This window comes from Scyliorhinus canicula, chromosome 13 (assembly GCF_902713615.1).
Source record: "Scyliorhinus canicula chromosome 13, sScyCan1.1, whole genome shotgun sequence".
In the NCBI taxonomy this organism is placed as follows: domain Eukaryota; kingdom Metazoa; phylum Chordata; class Chondrichthyes; order Carcharhiniformes; family Scyliorhinidae; genus Scyliorhinus; species Scyliorhinus canicula.
The window spans coordinates 48,135,201-48,163,142 of record NC_052158.1 but is presented as its reverse complement, the minus strand read 5'-3'; positions in this window follow the sequence as shown (position 1 = coordinate 48,163,142).

The window sequence follows — 27,942 nt, the reverse complement described above, 5'->3', positions numbered from 1 at the left end:
GGAGAAGCTGATCCTTCACAGCAGTCAGCTGATGAGGAAGATCTGATTTCATCAGCTGCGCAAGGAACTGAGCAACCATCAGTTCCAGAGGTCAACCGGTCCCCAACAAATGAAATGGATCAGCAGCAACAATTATCACAACAACAACACTCACCTCGGCAACAACCTTCCCTAGAAAGCCATCACCTCAGGAACCAGCAGATACTGGATGAACAGCCAATAACAACCCACACGTCCCAAAGGAGGACCTGAACACTTTAAAGATTATTTGAGCATGTGTGTATGGGGAGAGAGGAATTGGAAGAGACTAGAAATATGAAACAGTTTTGTGGTCATGTGTGATCATTTTCTTTCTAGACTATGGATGTGGAGCAATTTGTAAATGATAATACATGGAATTCGTTTTTTATATGAACAGGGAGATATTCAGATAAATCTCTTTGTACACTGTCGATTCTATATTAATGTGACCTCTGATATTATCATATGTAGATAAAGGCGGGAACCATTTTACACACCACACGGAATATTGTTTAAAATTCGAGTTTCTCCAAATAGTTCTGCAGTAACATCAGTTTCCTGAAGCTTGGTAAACTGACCGGAGAAAGAGGTAACTTTGAACAGCAGATCAGGTGGATTTAAGCTTGTCAATGTCCAATCTGAATAAAAGCTCACTTATTGCAGCTACTGACTCAGTTGCCCTGGTAAACGTTTGACAGAGATTACTAGTGTGGGGAGAGCATTCTTCATCCTTGGAGGTTTTCAAATTGACAACATCAGTATAGCCTCAGATGTGGCTGACAGCGGATCAGAATAGGTAGTGATTCAAAGCAATGATGATATGCAATGGTGGGATCATCCGAGCAAAGGAGTAACTTACTCTTCCCCTGTTCCTCCCACATCTGCTTTCCCTCTTTACATCTCGTCCTCTTTCCTACTATTTCCTCCTCAATTCTCTCTATCCTCCAATCTGTCCTCACCCATCTCTCCCTCCATCCTATCTTCCTCTTTCAGTAATCAGCATGAACTATTCCTCTCATTATTCCCAATTGGGGTTGTGGTCCTTTCAGTGGTTGATGCTCACTTCCTGTGTGATGATTAATAAACCAGTGTTAAAGATCACAAAAGTTCACTTCCTGCTTGGTCGTATTTAAAATTCCTGATACGGCCAATTTCAGCTGAATTACCTTAAACTGAGAACCAGCCCAAGGCAGATTGCATCCTTTTGGTTTTTTCTTATAATTGTCAACTTGTCTCTGAGTCAGAACTAAAGATTTTAACCTCTCCAGTAAATAATGGAAGAGTTTTTAAACTAATTGAAATGTAATGTCTATTATCTGAAAACACCCTCTTCAGACTTGAATCCGGGGAAGCGTGGGTTACTCCTCGAGTTTTATTCCTGACAGACTGTTAGAACGGTGCCTGAACAATAGAACTGTCATGAGTGAATGAAAGCAGAATGGTTAATCGGCAGCACTGATTGAAGACACTCCCTTAAAATGTCCATTCCAGCTGACACCAGGGACTTTACCACCTTTCACAGCTTCAGGAACCCAGACACAAAGACAACACTGACACCTGCAGCTCCAAATAGTTACCACTTTAACTCAAATCAAACTTTCAGGCTGCCAGTTTACAGGAAGAAAATCATTCTGTACACAGTTTGGGACTTTAGCCTTCAGAAACTTAATCTAATAAAACTGAAATATCAGTTATTATCATCCATGGCTTTGTTAGCGTTCTCATCTCTGGGTCCGAAGCTTGTGGGTTTAAGTTTCACTCCACTGTTTTAAGCACTGAGGCTGATACCCCAGTGCAGTACTGAGGGAGTGTTGCACTGTTAGAGGTACCATCTTTCAGATCGGTTAAACCAAGGCCCTTTCAGGTGAATGTAAAAATGTTATGACACTACTGTTACAACATTGTGGGCTAGGGCGTGGTCAATACCAGGCCCTCTTGACCTGCAGTCGCAACACAATTGAATTAACCAATAATTCTTAGATAAATAGTCGAAGACTTCGGCCCTTGGCTGCCAGTAATTACAGTCACCAGGTTTGTAAATTTAATCACGATTACTTTTTATTTATACCAGAAACTAATGAAATATGCAACAAATACAGCTGGTTAACTATGATCTAATTCCTAATCTCCCCCCCCCCCCCTCACTTTAATTTGTCCCCCACCTACTCAGACAAAAGACAAAGAAACACAGAGGCGATGTGTTGGGTAAAATAAGTTAAGTAAAAGAGTGGTTTTGTTTCAGATGGTTGTTTCTATCACACTTTCCTTCAAACACAGCTTTCGGGATAACACTTCTGCTTTCCAGTCTATAATGGTTTTCACTGTAGAGTAATTTAGGTCTCTGCAGTTTCAGAAATACAGCAGCTTTTTTAGAGAAAACATGAGAGAGAGAGCATGTCTTTTCTCCTGAATGTCCAGGGACCCAACCTGGCTTTCATAGGTCTCTGGAAATCATCCCACTCAGGCATGATCCAGTCACCATCTGTTACAGGGCAGAATACGGTCTTTTGGCCAATTAAGTAGCCACCAACCAAAAAATCAAACCGAGTCCCACCCCATCTCTCAGGTGCCAAAAAGTCTGTGTTCTGTTGCTTGAAGACTCACCATATACCATGTTGCAACTTTTTGAATTCCTCATTCTCTCTGCTGCTTGACTTAAAGATACATGTCCATTTAGCATCCGGGAATCAGAAGTAATAGTGGCAAATGATAAACAAAGGGCAAAATTAGGGAACCATAAGGAAGGACCCTTACACGACCTGTATAAAAACAAGGGGGTTACCCTGATGTCCTGGTAAATATGGATCTCACATTCAACATCACAAAATCAGGTTATCTGATCAATATCATATTGTGTTTGTGGGATGTTGCTGTTTAAAGTGGGATGTTGCTGTTTAAAATGTGACTCAAATTTCCAGTGACTACTTCAGTAAATACTTTGTTGCCTATTATATGTTTTCGGATGTTCTGCATCCTGTGAACTTTAAATTCTAAACCCATTGATTGATATCAGCCCAGTGACATTGACCAATATATTGTATACAGGACACTTATTGTAGGCTCCTGAGCGTTTCAATGAATAGAAACATACCAATAGCTGACAAATAGTTTGGGTTAAATTGAAAAACTGAATTTATAGTGACTTATAAATCTATACCGATTGATGAAACAGCAGATGAACAACAACACAATATTCAGTTTACACCAAACTTTGAATTAACCAAAACAATGATTCAAGATATTTCCCAGAATATTAAATTAATCTTGGAAGAGTGCAGGTGAAAATATCTCACTATTATTACATCAAGGCATGATGCAACGAGGAAAATTAGGGTTGTAAATATGCAACCATACTCAGGATAGCAGTCCTCCCAGACAGGAGAGTACCAACATTATCCATGATATTAGTCAAACACCCCGTCAGTGAAGAGGATCCATCTAATACACATCAAATAAAGCAGGATCTGATTTTACCGCTTACCCACTCCTGAGAGATGGTTCACTTTATTAACACACATCAAGGGAAATTCTCTGAGAGTACCATCGACAGAATTTAAAAACCCTGTGCTGTAGTCTGGCTCCCAATTCCTATGATCAGAAATGACACAACTTTAGTGACACAGGATGGAGCTTATGTCCATCATTCAAAAACAGACAGAATTGAAGAGATCGAGAGTGGCTTCCCAATCTTATGAAGAGTGGGTAATGACACTGCAATCATCTACAAACTGTCGATCATGTGTATCTCTGAATGACATGTGGTGGAAAGAGAAATGCCGAGATGTCTAACAATATCCTGACCATCATGACATGAATCTTAGATGAAATCACCAGGGCCACATGGTCAAATGGGCAAAATTCAATTTGTTCACAGGATGGTGACAATGCCATCTGCAAATGCCTGAAAGAACATTTTGAACACCTCAACCATGAATCCACAGTGACAGCAGATATCCTCCAGTCTATCCTCCAGTGCCTGTGGTAGATTCTATGGATGAGTCATCATCAATGGGAGAGCTGCAACAAACAACCAAACAGATGAAAAACAACAAATCTGTGGAACCTCTGCTAAGGCTTCAAAGGTGGTGGACATTTGCTCACACCAATACTATGGACTTATCCTACAGAGTTGGGAGGAAAAATAACTCCTTCGACTTCAGGAATGTGACAGCTTTATATATCTTCAAGGAGGGAATAAATCAAGCTGTGGAAAATATTGAGGTATTTCCCTCTTGTCCACAGCAGGGAAAATCCTGACACACAGTCTCCTGAATCACCTACTTTATTTGGTTGAGAAAATCCTTCCAGAGACACAGTGACATCTGTACATAATGTAATTGGGTGAAAGCCATCTCACAAAATTTATACCTGCAGGATATCTCGCTCCCCAGTGTGATTCCTTTGGTGTCTGAGGAAGCTTGTTGATACTGCAAAAGCTCTGTTGCAAACCTCATACTTGAAGGGTTTCTCTACTCTGAATTCTCTGGTGTATAAAGAGGGTCCTTAACTGTGTGAAGGATTTGTCACACGCCTCACACCTGACCCCTTCCTCTCCTGTGTGAATGATTTATCTTGTTAGTTGGGAGAATGGTTGCAAACTTTGCACATTAATTGTTTCTCCCCAGTGTGAATGCATTGGTGTATGCAGAGGAGCGATAAGTCTGAGAATGATTTGAGGCATTCCTTCCAAATTAATGGTTCCTATCCTATTTGAATGCGTTGGTGTGTACAAAATGTTGATGCCAACATGAATAATTTGTGCCCAACTCACATTTGCACGGTTTCTCTCCTGTGTGAATGTGTTGATGCATGCAAAGGTTCCAGGACTTCAAAAATGGTTAGCTGCATACCTTGCAAATGAAAAGTTTTTCATCTGTGTGAATGTGTTGCTCACTTGACAGCACCGATGACTGCGAGCAAGTTTGGTCATACACTTCACTAAAGTGAAGTGTTTAAACTAGAGGATAGGGTAGCTGTGGAACAGCAGAAATAGTATGCAGCAAGTCTGTGAGGAAGGATAGACAGTTTAAAGGGCAAAGTGGCACGCACTGGAATGGGTTAAAGTGTGTCTGTTTCAATGCAAGAAGTGTCAGGAATAAGGGAGATGAACTCAGAGCATGGATCAGTACTTGGAACTACGATGTGACCATTACGGATACATGGATTTACAGGGGCAGGAATGGTTGTTAGATGTTCCTGGGTTTAGATGGTTTCAGAAAAATAGGGAGGGTGGTAAAAGAGGAGGGGGAGTGGCACTGTCAATTAGGGAGTGCACCACAACTGCAGAAAAGGAGGTAGTTGAGGAGTGTTTGTCGACTGAGTCAGTATGGTGGGGAGGTCAGAAACAAGAAAAGCACTTTATTGGGAGTTTTCTATATACCCCCCAATAGCAGCAGAGAGATAGAGGAACAGATTGGGCGGCAGATTTTGGAAAAGTGCAGAAGTAACAGAGTTGTTGTCATGGGTGACTTCAACTTTCGTAATATTGACTGGAACCTCCTTACTGCAAATGGTTTTGTTGAACCGAAGATAGGGGATTTCATCCTATATATAACCGAGGGTACGAGAGCGGTATGCTCTCCTTCAGCATTTCCTCATTCGAAAGGTCTGCACTATGATCCAGATTATTGCTAATGCCAAAAGTGATTCAACTATGTATGACAAGGAATACCAAGTCATAAACTTGGTACACCAGGTCGGAGTACTGCTACTTGTTACTGGGCTTTGAGTGTTCTGTGGAAGTGAAACATTAACGGCTGGGGGAGTGGGGGTAAGGGGGTTCGCGTCCGCGCGCAAATATACAAAAGTAGTGATGAAAAATACAGTCGCTGCTGTCACTTTTCTTCTTTCTTCTCTTCCTGTGTTCTCTTCTCTTCTCTTGCTTTGATCCCTCCTTGGAGCGTCTGAAAATCTATGGGATCAAGCATAGTGTCTGTTAGTATTTTGCTTAATATCTCGAACGTTAGCATGTCTGTCCTCTTGTGCCAAGTTTCTCTTTATGATTGGTCACGCTCTGTGACTCACTCATTTTTTTTTTCAAAAGCGAAATTTAGGACCAGACATACTCTCAAATACTGTACCACTGCGAGCCATCTCGCAGGCTTTGCGCTTTACCATCCCAATGTTCCTGGATGTAAATAGCATGGGGAGTTGGCAACCAAAGGGTTACCTGAAAGATAAATAAGCAAAATCAAATTTTGAAACCAAAAGATCCAAAATGAGGTGCGTATGGGCCGCGACGGGTAAGATTTGTGTGGAATCCCCGGGTAGGGCGTGCTGTGCTGTACCTGAGCTTAGCTGACCAGGGGGGTGGTCTGAGGTGGACAGGGCGGGTCCTCAATGCCATGTCTCCACTGCCTGAGTGACCTGAAACGAACGGGCAAGAGTGTAGTCATCATGGTGGTTGCGGGGCTGCCTCTTCTATCCTCCAAACAGAAGAGCAGTTATGAAACGGAAGCTAGCAAGCTCTCAGAGGTTTTGGCCAAGAAGCGGCTGGCAAATTCTCATAGGTATCTGCGGACAAACTTGGCGTCTGGCCGCAGAGTTTTCTGAACGGTAACAAAGAACGTACAAAACAAACGAAACAAACATGCAACAACATAGTGCAGGTTCCATCAGAAAGGACACGGTTCCTCTCAAGCGGTTCCTTTTAATCATCATCTGGACACCTCATTCATCTTCTGCGAACAGGGTCGCAAAGGGGTTGCCATGTCGGGAGTCAGACGTAATGTCATCCTCTTCTCCCGGATCCCATACCCTTGTATGGATCAGGCTCCCTAAGGCTGCATTGTGTGACCGTGGGTCCAGCTCGTCATTCCGGACGAGTCTGTGTGAGTTGTCTCGGTGCCAAATAGTGGTATCTAAGTTCGTATGAACGTTGTCGGGGTCGTTTTAGTTGGGTGGTGGGTCTGGGTCTGGGTTTGGTGTTTTAATGTAGGTGATCTCCAAGGGATCACTGGAGTCGGGGTCGTAGTCACTGTGTGTGTGGGTTGTGGTTTCGGGGCAGTAAAGAGGAGTGCTGCGGCTGTCGTCAGAGTCACAGTCGCTGTCTCTGCTGTGGCAGCTTGTGGGCATGTCGGGGCGGGGCCTAATGTCAAGGGGCGGAGTCGAGGTCGAGTCCGTGGATGTGCTGGTCTGTGAGGGGGAGGACGGAAAAACGTCTCTTGGGGGCGTGGCATGGAAGTCTGCTGCGTCAAGCATAACGTGATGAGTTTGGTTGGACTGTGTTCCATATGCCTTTAACTGGTTGATATGGAACCAGGCAGTCTTCCCGTTGGGGTACTTTATTTTGTAAACGGAAGGGCTAACTTTATCTGCAATGGAATAGGGGCCAGAATATTTGCGTGAAAGGAATGTACTGGGGTTGTAGACAGAGAGCATGACCTGCTGCCCTACTGCAAACTCAGTGGCGTGTACCGTTTTGTCGAAACAGGCCTTGCTCTGTTTCTTTCTTGTCCCTAACTTTACCGCGGCTGCGAGCTGAGCCGATTTAATGTTCTCTGTCACTTGTTTGACTGCCTTCTCGTGTGGGAGCGCCGTCACTTCTGGGCTGGTCAAATCTATTTCCAATAAATACTCAGTGCCTTTCATGGGGCGTCCGGTCATGAGCGTGTGTGGTGTGTAGCCTGGAGAAGTCGAAACAGTATTCCTTTTTTAAAAAAATAATTTTTATTGAAATTTTTTTACAGAATATATAACAACAAACAGTAACAAACAACAATAAAACAACATAATAAGCATAACACCCCCAAAACCGTAGCCACGCTTATATTGAGCCCCCCCCCCCACCCCCCCAAACCCGGTAAACAACAAGAGAATTTGAAAATAAATTAAATTAAATAAACATAGTCAAGACCCCCCTCCTTTTCCCCCTCCCCCCCGGGTTGCTGCTGTTACTGACCTAGTTCCCTATCGCTGAGCCAGAAAGTCGAGGAAAGGCTGCCACCGCCTAAATAACCCTTGTACCGATCCTCTCAGGGTGAATTTGACCTTCTCCAGCTTAATAAAACCCGCCATGTCATTGATCCAGGTCTCCACACTTGGGGGTCTCGCATCCTTCCACTGTAGCAAGATCCTCCGCCGGGCTATTAGGGACGCAAAGGCCAAAACACCGGCCTCTCTCGCCTCCTGCACTCCCGGCTCCACCGCAAGCCCGAAAATCGCGAGTCCCCAGCCTGGCTTGACCCTGGATCCTACCACCCTCGACACCGTCCTCGCCACCCCCTTCCAGAACTCCTCCAGTGCTGGGCATGCCCAGAACACATGGGCATGGTTCGCTGGACTCCCCGAACACCTGACACACCTGTCTTCGCCCCCAAAGAACCTACTCATCCTAGTCCCGGACATATGGGCCCGGTGCAGCACCTTGAATTGGATGAGGCTAAGCCGCGCACATGAGGAGGAAGAGTTAACCCTCTCCAGGGCATCCGCCCATGTCCCATCCTCGATCTGCTCCCCCAGCTCCTCCTCCCACTTAGCCTTTAGCTCCTCTACTGACGCCTCCTCCACCTGCATTACCTTGTAGATATCAGATACCTTCCCATCCCCGACCCCCGAAAGCATCCTGTCCCTCTCCCCCCCTCGCGGGCAGCAAACGGAATCCCTCCACCTGCCGCCTAGCAAACGCCTTCACCTGCAGGTACCTGAATATGTTCCCCGAGGGGAGCTCAAATTTCTCCTCCAACTCTCCCATGCTCGCAAACCTCCCGTCAATGAACAGGTCCCTCAGCTTTCTGATGCCCGCTCTGTGCCACCCCAGGAACCCCCAATCAATGTTCCCCGGGACGAACCAATGGTTCCCCCTTAGCGGAGCCTCCATCGAGCCCCCCACTTCCCCCCTATGTCACCTCCACTGCCCCCAAATCTTGAGGGTAGCCGCCACCACCGGACTCGTGATATACCTCGGAGGGAGCGGCAACGGCGCCGTTACCAGGGCCCCCAGGCTTGTGCCTCCACAGGACGCCATCTCCAACCTTTTCCATGCTGCCCCCTCCCCCTCCATCACCCACTTGCGCACCATCGACACATTGGCCGCCCAATAATACCCCGAGAGGTTGGGTAACGCCAGCCCCCCACCATCTCATCAACGCGAATGGGAGGACCGAATACCAAGTCGTGTTATTTTCTTGGACCATTTTACGGAGGGTGGATTTTAGGGTCCAATTCATGGGCTCCACGATACCACTCGACTGAGGGTGGTATGCAATGTGGAATTTTTGGGTTATGCCAAAAATCGTGAGGACGTTCTTCATGACACGTCCCGTAAAATGAGAGCCTTCTTCTGATTCTATGCTGCGGGGGAGTCCCCATCTGTTAAAGATGTGGTGTGTCAAAATCTTTGCAGTGGTTTTTGCAGTATTCTTCCGTGATGGGAAGGCTTCAACCCATTTTGTGAAGGTGTCTACCACAACCAACACATATTTATAACTATTCCTGCAAGGGGGCAATGGTCCAATAAAATCGATTTGGAGATACGAAAAGGGCCGTTAACGGGCGGGTGTGGCTAAGCTGTGCTTTCCTTGCGTATCTGTCCGGATTATTCTGGGCACAGATAAGGCAATTCTCAATGTAGTGAGTGACATCCTCTTTCAAACTCGGCCACCAACAGAGCTGCCTGAGGTGGGCAGTAGTGGGGTCTATTTCCTGGTGTCCATGACCATCATGGAATAAACAAATTAGCTGATTCCTGTCCTGTTCAGGAACCACATACAAAGTGTCTTTTAAAACAACACCCTCATGGGTGGTCAGTGATCTTTTAAATCTTTCGAACGGGGCTGGGTACTTTCCTTTAACAATCTCCCTGAGGTTGCTATCCTGTTTTTGGGCTGCGACTAAATCCTCAATATTAGTCTGTGATGTCTGTACTGCACTAACTGGTGCGCTTTCTGAGGCGCATTCGGGGGGGGGGGTTCCAAAAGTAACCACGTCTGGAACCTGCTTTCGCCAAAGCGTCTGCTTTCATGTTCCTGGGTGGGGAAGAACGGTGGTGACTTCTAACTTTTATTATCCCGAAGGTCCTGTCCTTTGCCTTCTCTAAAATATGTCGGAGTAATGGGGCTGATGGGAGGGGCTTACCATCTGCGGATCAAAACCGTGTGTCTTCCACAGGGGTAGGAACTCAGTTAAACTGTTGCAGACATAGAGACTATCTGAATAAATGTCTGCCGGTCTGGGGAACAAATCTGGGTGCTCAACAATGTATGCGATAGCCACGAGCCCTGCTGCTTGCGCGCCGAAATGACCTACCAATTTCAATGCAATCTCATCTAGTGCGCGTCCCTGCGCGTCCTCAACATAGATGTCGCATCCTGTAATGCGCTTACCATTTAAAACAGTGGATGAACCATCCACATAAATCCTCAAGGGTGGACACGTGTCTGTGTGTTGGGGGCTTTGGGTTGAACTTCGTATCTTCCTGGGGGGTGTCTTCGCAATAAAGCGTCCTGTATTGTGAAGTGGGGATATTATCTCACACTCGGGGTGTTCCTGGGTAAAACGTGTGTATCTTTGTCCGTTTTACTGTGATGTCTCGTCCCTGCAAAAGAAGCGTCCATCTAGCTGTTCTAATTTGACTAACTGAACCGTCCTTCAGTCGTCCATCTAATAGAAGCTGCGTGGGTGTGTGTTCGGTCAGAATCGTGATGGGGTTCAGTCCAGTAATGTAAGAGAAATACTGCCCTGCCCAGAAAACTGCGAGCAGGTGCCTTTTACAGGCTGAAAATCCTTGCTCTACTGGGGTTAAAAGTCTGGAGGCATAAGCCACTGGTCTCAACTGGATTGGATTGGATTAGATTGGATTTGTTTATTGTCACGTGTACCGAGGTACAGTGAAAAGTATTTTTCTGCAAGCAGCTCAACAGATCATTCAGTACATGGGAAGAAAAGGGAATTAAACAGAATTCAAGAAAATACATGAGAATACATAATAGGGCAACACAATATATACAATGTACTACATAAGCATTGGCATCGGATGAAGCAGACACGGGTGTAGTGTTAATGAGGTCAGTCCATAAGAGGGTCATTTAGGAGTCTGGTGACAGTGGGGAAGAAGCTGTTTTTGAGTCTGTTCGTCCGTGTTCTCAGACTTCTGAATCTCCTGCCCGATGGAAGAAGTTGGAAAAGTGAGTAAGCCGGGTGGGAGGGATCCTTGATTATGCTGCCTGCTTTCCCCCGGCAGCGGGAGGTGTAGATGGAATCAATGGATGGGAGGCAGGTTCGTGTGATGGACTGGGCGGTATTCACGACTCTCTGAAGTTCCTTGCGGTCCTGGGCCGAGCAGTTGCCATACCAGGCTGTGATGCAGCCCGATAGGATGCTCTCTATAGTGCATCTGTAAAAGTTGGTAAGGGTTAATGTGGACATGCCGAATTTCCTTAGTTTCCTGAGGAAGTAAAGGCGCTGTTGTGCTTTCTTGGTGATAGCGTCGACATGAGTGGACCAGGATAGATTTTTGGTGATGTGCACCCCTAGGAATTTGAAACTGCTCACCATCTCTACCTCGGCTCCATTGATGCTGACAGGGGTGTGCACAGTACTTTGCTTCCTGAAGTCGATGACCAGCTCTTTAGTTTTGCTGGCATTAAGGGAGAGATTGTTGTCGCTGCACCACTCCACTAGGTTCTCTATCTCCCTCCTGTATTCGGACTCGTCGTTATTCGAGATCCGGCCCACTATGGTCGTATCATCAGCAAACTTGTAGATGGAGTTGGAACCCAGTTTTGCCATGCAGTCGTGTGTGTACAGGGAGTAGAGTAGGGGGCTAAGTACACAGCCTTGTGGGGCACCGGTATTGAGGACTATTGTGGAGGAGGTGTTGGTGTTCATTCTTACTGACTGTGGTCTGTTGGTCAGAAAGTCAAGGATCCAGTTGCAGAGTGGAGAGCCAAGTCCTAGGTTTTGGAGCTTTGATATGAGCTTGGCTGGGATTATGGTGTTGAAGGCGGAGCTGTAGTCAATAAATGTAGGAGTCCTTGTTTTCGAGATGCTCTAGGGATGAGTGTAGGGCCAGGGAAATGGCGTCTGATGTGGACCGGTTGCGACGGTATGCGAATTGAAGTGGGTCAAGGCGTTCCGGGAGTATGGAGGTGATGCGCTTCATGATCAGCCTCTCGAAGCACTTCATTACAACTGATGTCAGGGCCACCGGGCGGTAGTCATTGAGGCACGTTGCCTGGTTCATCTTTGGCACCGGTATGATGGTGGTCTTCTTGAAGCAGGTGGGGACCTCGAAGTGGAGTAGGGATAGGTTAAAGATGTCTGTGAAAACCTCTGCCAGCTGGTCCGCGCAGGCTCTGAGTGCACGACCGGGGATCCCGTCCGGGCCCATCGCCTTCCGTGGGTTCACTTTCAGGAAGGCCGATCTGACTTCGGAAACTGTGATGGTGGGTATGGGTGAATTATGGGTTGCTGGGGCACTCGATAGCGGATTTTTGGTTACCTGCTCAAACCGAGCATAGAATGCATTAAGTTCATCGGGGAGGGGTGCACTGCTGCCAGAGATACTGCTCGACTTCGCTTTGTAGCCCGTTATGTTGCTTAGTCCTTGCCACAACCGCCGAGAGTCTGTCTGTGACTCTAGTTTAGTTTGATATTCTCTCTTGGCATCTCGGATGGCTTTGCGGAGGTCGTACCTGGATTTCTTGTATAGGACAGGGTCGTCTGCCTTGAATGCCTCAGATCTGTCCTTCAGTAGGGAGTCAATCTCGCGGTTGAGCCATGGTTTCCGGTTGGGGAACGTACGTACTGCTTTCTTTGGCACGCAGTCGTCCACACATTTGCTGATGAAGTCTGTGACGGTGGTGACATACTCATTTAAGTTAGTCGCTGAGTTCTTAAATATGGACCAGTCCACTGTCTCCAAGCAGTCACGTAAGAGCTCTTCTGTCTCATCAGACCAGCACTGCACAACCTTCTTAGCTGGGTTTTCCCACTTGAGTTTCTGCTTGTAAGCCGGGAGAAGGAGCACAGAAGGAGCACTGTTCGTGCCGTTCCTGACGGAGCACGGCAGAAAGGGTCTGATCTGTACTTGTTACCTCAATTGCATAGGGGGAAAGTGGGTCTGGAACTTGGAGTACGGGGGCTGCGATAAGGGCTCTTTTTAAATCGTCCACAGCATCCGTATGCTGCGGAAGCCATTCCCAAGGGGCTCCTTTCTTTAGGAGGTCTGAGAGGGGGGCTGCTTTGGTCGCGAAACCGTCAATGTGGTTCCGACAGTAGCCAACCAGTCCTAAAAACGACCGGAGGGCTGAAACATTTTAGGGGATGGGCAATTTAGCAATCGAGTCAATCCTTTTGTGCTCGATTTCGCATTTACCATGTGTGTTAATTGTTCCCAAATATATCACCTTTTCTTCCAAAACTTGGGCTTTCTTGGGGTTAACCTTACATCCACTTGACTGTAGTATTTCCAGGAGTTCAGACAGAAGCGTGATGTGCTCTGCCTTGGTGTCTGTCTGCAGTAATAGGTCGTCCACATACTGGACCAGACATTCGGGGCGAGAGAATTTAGATAGACCATTTGCCAGCTGTCGGTGGAAAATGGAGGGGGAGTTGTGGAATCCTTGTGGAAGGCATGTCCACGTCTACTGCTGACCTTTAAAAGTGAATGCGAATTTGTACTGGCACGCCTTCGCCAATGGGATGGACCAGAAGCCGTTGCTAATGTCCAAAACCGTAAAGAATCGTGAATTGAGTCCCTGCTTGAGCATGGTCTCGGGACTTGTTGCTACCGTGGGGGCTACTGCGGGGGTAACTTTATTGAGTTCCCGATAATCGATGGTCAGTCGTCATGATCCATCGGGCTTTCTCACTGGCCAAATCGGGGCATTATTAGTTGAGGCTACTGATCGGAGTACGCCCTGATCTAATAAGCTCTCATTTACTTTCGCGATTTCTCCCTCTGCTTCCTGGGGAAATCTGTATTGTTTCGGGGGATCAAGTCCTGTAAGTTGAACCAATCCAGACATTCTGCCGCAGTCGTGCCTGTGACTGGCAAATGCTGATCTGTTGTTTTTCAAAACTGCCCTAACCTGTTTGTCCGTGCTGAGCATGGTCGGATCAAAACAATACTCTCTGACTGCGCTAATCCTGTTTTCGTACTCACCTACTGTGAGCGTTGCGGGGGCTCTTTCTGACCTTTCCATTCGCCAGACACACTGATTGACTGGATCGAACGACAGTCTGTATGTATTCATGAAATCTATGCCTAGTATGTGTTCTGCTGTGTGGGGCAGATCTACTAAAACAATGGGGTGTTTGGTGGTAATGGTCCCTAGCTGAATGGGTACAGGGGCTGTAATGTGTCCCTGCTGTGAGTGGCCTGTAAAGCCGATGAGGGTGATTGTGGCTGTAGTGGGCCACGTGTCCTTTTGATACATATTGGAGGAATTTATGGTAAGTGAGGGACCCTCCTGTGTCCCAGAGTAATTCTATGGGCTGTCCCCGGATCTTTGCTGTGAGTACCGGTCGTCCGGACCTGTCCCAAAGGGTGTCACAGACCCAAGTGGGGGAGCCCGAACACCGTCAGTCCGTTCCGTCCACGTTTGTCTGTTCTGAATGAGTCCCTATACTATATGGGCTTTGTCCTGTTCCAGTTCAGAGTGCCTGTGTGTTGACATCTCTGTGATTTCTGTGGGGCGTTGCACTCTCGTGCAAAATGTCCTAACTGACCACAGTTGTAACATTCCTGTGGCTTCTGTGGGGGGTTGTTCTTTCCTTCATTCACCCAGGCGGGGTTTTGGTGCGCTTTGACTGCCTGAATATCAGCCTCTGCCTACTGATCTTCGGGTTTCCTAACTGCGGGTTTACTATGGGCAGATTGCTCCCAGGCGCGGGACAACCTTTTAGTACCCATTTCTCATTGTGAGCGTCTTCTGATGGGTCATAATTCGCGCACGTTTTCTGTCTTGCCTCTGTGGCATGGGAGATAAGGGTGCGGGTCCATTTGGCAATGTTGTCTGGGGTCAAATGGGTGCGATCTAAGTTTCCAAACACTGCTGTGAAATAGATCTACAGCCTTCCTGCAAACGCTGTGGGGTGCTCGGTTTTCTTTTGCCTGCACTTGTTCAGGCCTTCTACGGGGTCTCCTCTATTATATCCGATCGCATCGAGGATCGATGTGTGCATCTCTTCTAGGGTGCCTCCTCCAACGTTCTGTGGGTCTGGAAGGGCTGCTACCACTGAAGGGTCTAAACTTAAAACGATGAGCTTCACCTGCTCACGCTCATCCAGGCCGTACATGGTCGCCTGTTGCTTTACTCTCGCGAAGAATTGGTGGGGGTCTGCGGTGGGGAGGAACTGTGTGATTTTGTCGCACGCGTCCCGTAATTGGGTCACGGTTAAGGGGTGAAATCTGGTGCACCGTCTGCGGATGCTTTGCGTTGGGTGTTGACTGGATTCATGGGTGCTGGTGCTATCTGTTCTGTGGGGGGTTGGGGTGCTTTTCACTTCTGCGGTTTCTGTTGCGCACATGTTCCCTGAACGTATCTCTGTGCTGTTCCATTTAATTCCTGCCAATCGGGGCCTTCTTCCTCATCTAATTGTGTCCCATAGGTGCTTTGGAACCCATTCTGTACAGAAAGGAGAGATTGCAGTTCCGCAATCTGCTTCCGGCATTTTGCATGATCTAAGGCGCTCTGTCTCTGCTCCGTGGTAGCAGCATGTAGTGCTCTTAAAGCTGCCTTCAGGTCGCTGCATTGCTTCTGCAATGCCTCTACCTGATTCTTGGTTTCCTCTCTTATCAAGACTGCGCGCTGCATATCCTGATAGGCCTTTTCATATTGTGTTTGGGAGCTGTTTAAGTGTGCCAGACAACACTGGTGTGCCCTCTTGGCATCATCCACCTCTACATCTTTTGCTGCAAGCCTCCGTCTCAACTCTATATTCTCTCTTTCGACATCACTGACGTCAACCTTTCTCATTCTATTTCTTTCCTCTAAATCTGCGCGGAGCATCCGAACGACCTCTTCTGTGCCTCGCAATTAGAACGATACAGCGCAGTACAGGCCCTTAGGCCCTCGATGTTGCACCGACATGGAAAAAAAATCTAAAGGCCATCTAACCTACACTATGCCCTTATCATCCATATGCTTATCCAATAAATTTTTAAATGCCCTCAATGTTGGCGAGTTCACTACTGTTGCAGGTAGGGCATTCCACGGCCTCACCACACCAATTGTGCCAAACAGGACACGATTGCCATCGGCTTACGTGCTTTACCTAAACTCTTTTTGTGTATCTCACTCAGGTTCTCCCACCAAGTATGTCCTATACTCCCGGGACCTGTTTCCTCATTTGAACAGAATTCGCTCCGAAGGGGCCATCCCTTCCCTTTGAGGTACTTTCTGATCTTGACTTCCCAAACGGGACACTGTCCGATTCTGCTGCTGGTCGCTGCGACCACGAATTCTTGAGGGTTCATGAGGCGTTCTATTGCCTGCATGGCCATCTTTACTATCTGTGCTCTCTTTAAATTTAGAACGAGGAGTACAAAGACGGTGCTATAAATACGGGCACGGCTTTCGCTATTTTCCGAAGTATAAACTCCCGACAGTTTTTCGCAACAAAATCTCTCGGTTTTACTTTATAACCCTGTTAGTTACGCATGCAAAAACACACTTCCGAATTATGAGGATTGATCAGAACTGCTTGAACACTAGTGATTGTTTCTGTTCCCAATTGGATTTCTGATTTCAAATTGCTGGATTCTTTAGGAGTGGGGGTGCCACTTCTAGTCGAGTCCCATCAGAGGTCGCCACTAAATGTTGCCCGTTCTGGTGAGTGCTCGTTTCTCTCAATTGACTCTGTTTTATTACTTAGCTCTAGAGTCGCCAGGTATCCTTATGATACCACCACAAGGTTCAAGTTCAAGTTCAGATCAATGACTCAATACACCAATTAGTAAGTTCAAATCAAGACACGTTTATTAATACACAGTTATTCACTACTCATGCATATACTACTAAAAGACTAAACTATTCCTACCACTAATAGGCCAATACTTATCCGGATAAGGGAACCCGCCGGATCAGGGAACAATTGCCTCTTGCTCTGTACTGGATCTGCAGGCTTCCAGCTGGTATGGACTTAGGGGTCAGGAGTGTCTATCTCATAGCGTGCGTTGTATGACACTTACTTGGTGGTGCAGCAATTGGCCAGGCCTTTCCTTACGGTTAAGTTCTTCGAGAGCTGCTAAGGTGTTCTGCTGGGAGGGCCGGCTAAGAGAGTGAACTGTACTTAGGACCTGTCTTTTATAGGTCCCAGGGGCTTCGCGCCCTTTTGGGTGGACTCCGAGCGTACTTTCAATCGATTGGATCCCATACCAATTGATTGGTATGAATCCCCCCAATACTGAGGCTGTCCCTCGATCGCGGGGCGGTTCTTCTTGGCTTGTTTGTCTCCTTTGTTTCAGACTCCAGTTGGTGCCGAGAAGTCTGACCTGCTATAGAATGTCCCAAATGTAGCTAATTGTTGTATCCATTGTTCCTGGGAATCGCTCATTAATATGCAAACTACTGGTTTCGGTGCTGTCTGCTTTCTTTGCAGACAGAATACACAGGGAGATTCTGCAACCTGCTTGTCTTTCTTAAAGTGTCCAATTTTCCCTGCGTGCTTTGTAAATCGCCATTTTGGGTCAGGAAGTGGCCAACTTTGGTGGCTACACTTTGGATGGAGCAGATTTTGTCAGGTGTGTACAGGAAGGATTCCTGACTCAATATGTAGATAGGCCAACTAGGGGGGGGGGCATATTACACTTGGCGCTCGGCAACAAACTAGGCCAGGTGTCAGATATCTCGGTTTGAGAGAATTTTGGTGACAGTGACCACAACTCCTTGAGGGATAGGAACACACAGTATGGGAAGGTATTTAATTGGGATGGAGAAATTATACTGCTATTGAAATGAAAATGAAATGAAAATCGCTTATTGTCACGAGTAGGCTTCAATGAAGTTACTGTGAAAAGCCCCTAGTCGCCACATTCCGGCGCGTTCCGGGGAGGCTGGTACGGGAATCGAACCGTGCTGCTGGCCTGCTTCGTCTGCTTTAAAAGCCAGCGATTTAGCCTTGTGAGCTAAACCAGGAGCTGAGGAGCATAAAGTGGGAACAATTGTTCTTGGGGAAATGCACAACAGTAATGTGGGAATTGTTTAAACATAGACATAGAACATAGAACATTACAGTGCAGGACAGGCCCTTCGGTTCTCGATGTTGCGCCGACCTGTAAAACCACTCTAGAGCCCATCTACACTATTCCCTTATCCATATGTTTATTTAATGCCCATTTAAATGCACTTAATGTCGGCGAGTCCACTACTGTTGCAGGCAGGGCATTCCATGCCCTTACTACTCTCTGATTAAAGAACCCACCTCTGACATCTGTCCTATATCTATCTCCCCTCAACTTAAAGCTATGTCCCCCTCGTGCTAGCCATCACCGTCCGAGGAAAAAGGCTCTCAATGTCCACCCTATCTAATCCTCTGATAACTTTGTATGTCTCAATTAAGTCACCTCTTAACCTTCGTCTCTCTAACGAAAACAGCCTTAAGTCCCTCAACCTTTCCTCATAAGGTCTTCCCTCTATACCAGGCAACATCCTAGTTAATCTCCTCTGCACCCTTTCCAACGCTTTCACATCCTTCCAATAATGTGGAGACGAGAACTGCACGCAATACTCCAAATGCGGCCGCACGTGAGTTTTGTACAGCTGAAACATGACCTCGTGGCTCCTAAACTCAATCTCTCTACCAATAAAAGCTAACAACCTTCTTAACAACCCTATCAACCTGGGTGGCAACTTTCAGGGATCTATGTATGTGGACACCGAGATCTCTGTTCATCCACACTACCAAGAATCTTACCATTAGCCCAGTACTCTGTCTTCCTGTCACTCCTTCCAAAATGAATCACCTCACACTTTTCTGCATTAAACTCCATTTGCCACCTCTCTGCCCAGCTCTGCAGCTTATCTATGTCCCTCTGTAACCTGCAACATCCTTCCGCATTGTCCACAACTCCACCAACTTTATTGTCACCTGCAAATTTACTTACCCATCCTTCTACGGCTTCCTCCAGGTCATCTATAAAAATGACAAACAGCAGTGGCCCCAAAACAGATCCTTGTGGTACACCACGAGTAACTGAACTCCAGGCTGAACATTTCCCATCAACCACCACCCTCTGTCTTCTTGTAGCGAGCCAATTTCTGATCCCAACTGCTAAATCACCCTGAATCCCATACCTCTGTATTTTTTGCAATAGCCTACCGTGGGGAACCTTATCAAACGCTTTACTGAAATCCATATGCACCACATCAACTGCTTTACCCTCGTCCACCTGTTTGGTCACCTTCTCAAAGATCTCAATAAGGTTTGTGAGGCACGACCTACCCTTCATAAAACCGTGTTGACTATCCCTAATCAAATTATTCCTTTCTAGATGATTAGAAATCCTGTCTCTTATAAACCTTGCCAAGACTTTGCCCGCAACAGAAGTAAGGCTCACTGGTCTATAGTTACCGAGGTTGTCTCTACTCCCCTTCTTGAACAAGGGGACAACATTTGCTATCCTCCAGTCTTCTGGCACTATTCCTGTAGACAATGGCGACATAAAGATCAAAGCCAAAGGCTCAGAAATATCCTCCCTAACTTCCCAGAGAATCCTCAGAGAAATCCCATCCAGCCCAGGGGACTTATCTATTTTCACATTTTCCAGAATTGCTAACACCTCCTCCTTATGAACCTCAAGCCCTTCTAGTCTAGTAGCCTGTAACTCAGTATTTTCTTCGACAACATTGTCTTTTTCTTGCGTGAATACTGACGAAAAATTATCATGTAGCACCTCTCCTATCTCCTCAGACTCCACGCACAACTTTCGACTACTGTCCTTGACTGGCCCTACTCTTACCCTCGTCATTCTTTTATTCCTGACATACCTAGAGAAAGCTTTAGGGTTATCCTTGATCCTACCTGCCAAAGACTTCTCATGTCCCCTCCTGGCTCTTCTTATCTCTCTCTTTAGGTCCTTCCTAGCTAACTTGTAACTCTCAAGTGCCCTAACTGAACCTTCACGTCTCATCTTTACATAAGCCTCCTTCTTCCTCTTGACAAGTGATTCAACTACGTTAGTAAACCACGGTTCCCTCCTTCGACCACTACCTCCCTGCCTGACAGGTACATACTTATCAAGGACATGCAGTAGCTGTTCCTTGAATAAGCTCCACATTTCAATTGTGCCCATCCCCTGCAGTTTCCATCCCCAACCTATGCATCCTAAGTCTTGCCTTATCGCATCATAATTGCCTTTCCCCCAGCTATAACTCTTCCCCTGCGGTATATACCTATCCCTTTTCATCGGTAAAGCAAACGTAACTGAATTGTGGTCACTATCACCAAAGTGCTCACCCTCCAAATCTAGCATCTGTCCTGGTTCATTACCCAGTACCACATCCAATGTGGCCTCGCGTCTTGTGGGCCTATCAACATACTGTGGCCTCCTGCACACAATTGGACAAAAACGACGCATCTAAAGTACTCCATCTATAGCGTTTCCAGTCAATATTTGGAAAGTTAAAGTCCCCCATAACAACTGCCCTGTTACTTTCGCTCCATCCAGAATCATCTTTGCAATCCTTTCCTCTGCATCTCTGGAACTTTTCGGAGGCCTATAGAAAACTCCCAGCACGGTGATCTCTCCTTTCCTGTTTCTAACCTCAGCCCATACTACGTCAGTAGACGAGTCCTCATCAAACGTCCTTTCTGCCATCGTAATACTGTCCTTTACTAACAATGACACCCCTCCCCCTCTTTTACCACCTTCCCTGAGCTATCTAAACCCCTGGAATCTGCAACAACCATTCCTGTCCCTGCTTTAGCCATGTCTCCGAAATGGCCACAACATCGAAGTCCCAGGTACCAACCCATGCTGCAAGTTCACGCACCTTATTCCGGATGTTCCTGGCGTTGAAGTAGACACACTTTAAACCACCTTCCTGCCTGCCGGTACACTCCTGCGACCTTGAAACCTTATTCATGACCTCAGTACTCTGAACCTCCTGTATACTGGAGCTACAATTCAGGTACCCAATCCCCCGCTGAATTAGTTTAAACCCTCCCGAAGAGCATTAGCAAATTCCGCCCCCCCCTCCCCCCCTCCCCAACCACCCCAGGATATTGGTACCCCTCTGGTCCAGATGTAGACCATCCCATTTGTAGAGGTCCCACATACCCCAGAATTAGCCCCAATTATCCAAATATCTGAAACCCTGCACCATCTCTGTAGCCACATGTTCAACTGCTCTCTCTCCTAGCTCTAAGTTACCACTCTAGCTCCCTGAATTCCTGCCTTACATTCCTATCCCTTTTCCTACCTATGTCGTTGGTGCCTATGTGGACCACGACTTGGGACTGCTCCCCCTCCCCCTTAAGGATCCCGAAAACACGATCCGATACATCACGGACCCTGGCACCTGGGAGGCAACACATCAACCGTGGGTCTCTCTCGTTCCCACAGCATCTTCTATCTCCCCCATTACTGTGGAGTCTCCAATGAATAATGCTCTACTCCTCTCCCCCTTCCCTTCTGAGCAACAGGGACAGACTCTGTGCCAGAGGCCTGTACTTCATGGCTTACCCCCGGTAAGTCCCCCCTCCCCACCAGTATCCAAAGCGGTATACTTGTTACTAAGGGGAACGACCACTGGGGATCCCTGTACTGACTGCTTCCTCCCAGCCCCTCTCACCATCACCCATCTATCTTCATTCTTCGGAGTAACTACATCCCTGAAGCTTCTATCTATGACCACCTCTACCTCCCGAATGATCCGAAGTTCATCCAACTCCAGCTCCAGTTCCCGAACATGGTTTCTGAGGAGATGGGTGCACTTCCCATGGGTGAAATCAGCAGGGACACTGACGGCATCCCTCAACTCAAACATTAAGGAGCACTTGCTGCGAGTGCTCAATAGTTTTGTCCCACTGAGATGGGGAAGGAATGGCAAGGAAAAGGAGCCTTGGATGACAAGAGAAGTGGAGCTCTTAGTCAAGAGGAAGAAGGAAGCTTACGTAAGGTGGAAGATGCAAGGATCTGACTCGGCTCTAGGGTGTTACAAGGTAGCCAGGAAGGAACTCAAAAATGGACTGAGGAGAGCTAGAAGGGGGAATGAAAAAAGCCCTGGCGGGAAGGATTAGGGAAAACCCCAAGGTGTTCTACACTTACGTGATAAGTAAGAGGATGATCAGAGTGAGAGTCGGGGCGATCAGGGATAGTGGAGGGAACCTGTGCCTAGAGTCTGATGAGATGGTGGGACCCTAAATGAATACTTTGCTTCAGTATTCACTGGAGAGAGGAACCTTGTTGCTCATGAGAACGGTGTGAACCAGATTAATAGACTCGAACAGGTTGATATTAAGAAGGAGGATGTGCTGGAAATTCTGAAAAGCATCAGGATGGTTAAGTCCCCTGGGCCTGACGGGATATACCCAAAGTTACTACGGGAAGCGAGGGAGGAGATTGCTGCACCGCTGGCGATGATCTTTGCGTCCTCACTCTCCACTGGAGTAGTACCAGATAATTGGAGGGAGGCGAATGTTGTTCCCCTGTTCAAGAAAGGGAATAGGGAAATCTTTGGGAATTACAGAACCATCAGTCTTACGTCTGTGGTGAGCAAAATATTGGGAAGGATTCTGAGAGATAGGATTTATAATTATTTAGAAAAACATAGTTTGATGATAGTCAGCATGGCTTTGTGAGGGGCAAGCCTCATTGAATTTTTGAGGATGTGACGAGACACATTGATAAAGGTCGGGCAGAGGATGTGGTGTATATGGATTTCAGTAAGGCATTTGATAAGGTTCCCCATGGTAGGCTCATTCAGAAAGTTAGGGGGCATGGGATACAGGGATATTTGGCTGTCTGGATACAGAATTGGCTGGCCGAAAGAGGACAGCGAGTAGTAGTGGATGGAAAGTATTCTGCTTGGAGGTCGGTGACCAGTGGTGTCCCGCAAGGATCTGTTCGGGGACTTCTGCTCTCTGTGGTTTTTATAAATGACTTTAATGAGGAAGTGGAAAGGTGGGTTAGTAAGTTTGCTGATGTCACAAAGGTTGGAGGAGTTGTAAATAGTGTTGAGGGTTGTTGCAGGACATTGACAGGATGCAGAGCTGATCTGAGAAGTGCAGTTGGAATTCAAACTTGATAAACGTGAAGTGATTCATTTTGGAAGGTCGAATTTGAATGCTGAATACAGGGTTAAAGGCAGGATTCTTGGAAGTGTGGAGGAATCTTGGGGTCCACGTCCATAGATCCCTCAAAGTTGCCACCCAGGTTGATAGGGTTGTTAAGAAGGCGTATGGTGTGTCGGCTTTCATGAACAGGGGGTTTGAGTTTAAGAGCCGTGAGGTTTTGCTGCAGCTTTATAAAACTCTAGTTAGACCACACTTGGAATATTGTGTCCAGTTTTAGTCTCCTCATAGGAAGGATGTGGATGCTTTGGAGAGGGTACAGAGGATGCTGCCTGGACTGGAGAGCATGTCTTATGAAGAAAGGTAGAGGGAGCTAGGGCTTTTCTCACTGGAGCGAAGAAGGAGGAGATGTTACTTGATAGAGGTGTACAAGTTGATGAGAGGCATGGAGACTTTTCCCCAGGGTGGAAATGGCTGTCACGAGGGGACATAATTTTAAGGTGATTGGAGGAAGGTATAGGGGAGCTGTCAGAGGTCGGTTCTTTACACAGAGGGTGGTGGGTGTGTGGAATTCACTGCCAGCAGAGGTTTTGGAGTCAGTCATTAGGGACATTTAAGCGACTCTTAGACAGGCACATGGACAGCGGTAAATTGAAGGGATGTAGGTTAGGTTGATCTTAGATTAGGATAAATGGTCGGCACAACATCGTGGGCTGAAGGGCCTGTACTGTGCTGTCCTGTTTTATGTTCAATGTTCACTCTCAAATGGTTTCTCTTCCATCAAAATCTGCAGATGTTGGCTTCACTGACCAGCCTTCTCTGTGCTGAGCAGTGCTATGAAATCGGGTTCGGCGATGGGGCTAGAATCCAGTTTCCCGAATAAATCGGGACCGGCGCCGGTTCAGCATTTCTCCGCCCTCCGAAAAGCACCGTATTCCGCGCCTATTATCCACAACCAGAGGATTGCCACGCCCCGCTATTCTCCGCCCTGGGATGCTCGCGAGGTGGCTGCGGATTCAGTCCGCGGCAGCCACATTCCGAGGCGGGCCGCTCGGAAGGCGGGGGGCCTCATTCAGGACATTTTTCAGGGGTATTTTTGAGCGGGCGGTCCGGTTCGGGCATGCGGCCGATTCGGGCACTATTTACACGTCCAGGTCTGAGTCCGCCATGGAACATGACACAGCCACTGGACGCCGCCACCATGCGCATGCGTGGCCTCTGACGTGGACGTGCGGGGGCCGTATCGGCAGCTGGAGCTGCGAGCTCCACGTCAGCTGCCTGCTAGCCCCCAGCAAGGCTGTGAATCTTAGACACCAGTTTTTCTGGCATAAAAGACCACAGTTTTCACGATGACTGGGGACATACTCCCTGAAATGGAGAATCCAGCCCTGGATGTTTCTCCACAATTGTGCATCTGTTCCACGGATGATGGTCAGGATCGATCTGAATGGGCCACAAATTCATTATGAGCTTGAGTCATCCTGAAAATTAGTTTTACTCTTTTGAGTATGTGTTCAATGTAAAACCTCCGGAGAAATGTGAAGTCAGGAGAGAATTTTAAATTTCTCACCATGTTTTCCCAATTTATTTGAATAAAACAGGACTGGGCAGGAAGTTCTGGAAGCTAAGGAAAATATTGCTTCAGTGCAGCTTATCCTTGCAATTAGATACACTGCACTCACTCAGACTGCACATCCCAAATTCAGCTCTCACACACAAAGTTAATTGATGAGGGAAGGGCTGTCGATTTTATCTACATGGACTTCAGTAAGGCGTTTGATAAAGTTTCCCATGGCACGTTGATGGAAAAAGTGAAGTTGTATGGGGTTCAGGGTGTACTAGCTAGATGGATAAAGAACTGGCTGGGCAATTGTAAGACAGACTAGTGGTGAAAGGGAGTGTCTCAAAATGGAGAAGGGTGACTAGTGGTGTTCCACAGGGACCGTGCTCGGACCACTGTTGTTTGTGATATACATAAATGACGTGGAGGAAGGTATAGGTGGTCTGATTAGCAAGTTTGCAGATGATACTAAGATTGGTGGAGTTACAGATAGTGAGGAGGACTGTCAGAGAATACAGCAAAATATAGATAGATTGGAGAGTTGGGCAGAGAAATGGCAGATGGAGTTCAATCCAGGCAAATGCGAGGTGATGCATTTTGGAAGATCAAATTGAAGAGCGGACTATATGGTCCATGGAAGAGTCCTGGGGAAAATTGATGTACAGAGAGATCTGGGAGTTCAGGTCTATTTTACCCTGAAGGTGGCAGGTTGATAGAGTGGTCAAGAAGGCATACAGCATGCTTGCCTTCATCGGACGGGGTATTGAGTACACAAGTCGGCAGGTCATGTGACAGTTGTATAGGACTTTGGTTAGGCCACATTTGGAATACTGCGTGCAGTTCTGGTCGCCACATTACCAGAAGGATGTGGATGTTTTAGCGAGGGTGAAGAGGAGGTTCACCAGGATGTTGCCTGGTATGGAGGGTGCTAGCTGTGAAGAAAGGTTGAGTACATTAGGATTGTTTTTGTTGGAAAGACGGAGGTTGAAGGGGGACCTGATTGAGGTCTACAAAATTATGAGGTATGGACAGGGTGGATAGCAACAAGCTTTTTCTAAGATTGGGAGTGTCAATTACAAGGGGTCACATTTTCAAGGTGAGAGGGGGAAAGTTTAAGGGAGATGTGCGTGGAAGGATTTTTACACAGAGTGTGGTGGGTGCCTGGAACGCTTTGCCAGCGGAGGTGGTAGAGTTGGGCACGATAGCATCATTTAAGATGCATCTAGTCAGATATATGAACGGGGGGGGGGGGGGGAACAGAGGGAAGTAGACCTTTGAAAATAGGAGACAGGCTTAGATAAAGGATCTGGATCGGCGCAGGCTGGGAGGGCCGAAGGGCCTGTTCCTCTGCTGTAATTTTCTTTGTTCTTTGTTCACATACAGCACTGGGCAAACTATCAAATCCAAGCCCAGGCTTCTGGGAAAGGCCTTCAGGTAAAATCTTTAAAGAAAACATTAAAATACATTTGAATAAATGTGTCTCTGCACCTCCCAGATAATTCCACCTCATCTTCTCATATTCAGCAATGACCCGTCAACAAAACTCAGCCTGTAAATCAGAAGGGAAATGTTTCCAATAAACACACTCAATATCCAACACACAGCCAATCAAACAACTCAGCTCTTTGATTAACGGCTCTCATCACTGATCAAAGGATAGGATTACTTTGACATCCCGTCCACAAACACCATGTCCAGTTACTGTCCCTGATCAGAAAGATGGGGAGGGCATTCATGATTCACGGTTTCTTTTGATTTGACGCAGGCACCATGAAGACACACTCACCCTGTTGGAACTAAATTACCCATGCTGCATTTGGCCTGGAGCCTGCGCAGTGAGGAGCAGCAGGATGGAATGGGGGAGAGCCAGCCTTATGTGCCTGATGGGAATTGTAGTTCTGCCGCGTGCACCAGCGGTTGGGGCCCAGCGTTCGGCAGTTGGAATGTGAGGAAGCGCGAGCCCGAGCGGCTGAGTCGAATTGAAAAGCAGAGATTGACCTTTGGTGGGAACCAGAGCGATGGCGGTGGGAAGATTCACCATTGCAGCAGATTCTCTGCATAACTGAAGAAGAAAAACTGCCACAAGTCAGAGCAGTCCCGCTGACTGGACAACAAAGAATTGCAGGAGGATAGTGTGGTCCGGCATGTCAAAGGCTGCATGTTATGTTATTGTACAGACATAATTACTGAGTCGCTGTACTAAAGAACATCTCGTTCAAGACTAGTTAATTTTATTATAGTATAATAAACTGGGTAGGAAACTAATGCTATCAAACTGGAACTAAACTAACACGGCTAACCACCGTGATTCCGCCTCGAGACGCCTTCCAGGCTACAGTGTCACATGCTATTACTTGCCTGACACCTACTGGTCGGAGGCAAGACATATTTACACATACACTTGTTTATGCATATCACTACATCCCCTTTCATTGAGATTTTAAAGAAAACATATAATACATTATTTCAGTAAACATTACATACGATATGCATAACAATGTATTTTATATCATGTACAGTTATATTGTCCATTCACAGATCTAACCATTCCGATTTCTTTATTTCTCATTGATCGTCTCAACTTTGGTAAATCTGGTGAATCTATGATAGTTCTGAACATCTGTCGATGCTGATTTAGCTCACTGGGCTAAATCATTGGCTTTTAAAGCAGACCAAGCAGGCCAGCAGTACGGTTCAATTCCCGTACCAGCCTCCCCGGACAAGCGTTGGAATGTGGCGACTAGGGGCTTTTCACAGTAACTTCATTAAAGCCTACTCATGACAATAAGCGATTTTCATTTTCATTTCATTTTATTTCATACATCTACTATGATTGTATCATTGTTCTGAACATAATTATGTACATGGCCATTTAACTCATTCACTGCTTGGTTTGGATGAATGTAAACTTTCATATCCATCCTCACCTTGCTGTTCAGCAACAGGTTGTTTAACTTTTAGGGATGCTGCCTATTTCTCCATAATATTGTCCTTACTCAGTTATCACAGTATAGGACCTTGGACCTGTTTTCTGCAATACCTGAGCACATTTTAACCAGCCATCTGGATCCTCCACACTCACCATGTCATTTGGTTTCAAAGGTTTCAGACTCCTGGTAGACTTGTCATAATATTTCTTTTGTTTCGTCTTCTAAGATTCCATTTGATCTCTTATCTTCTCA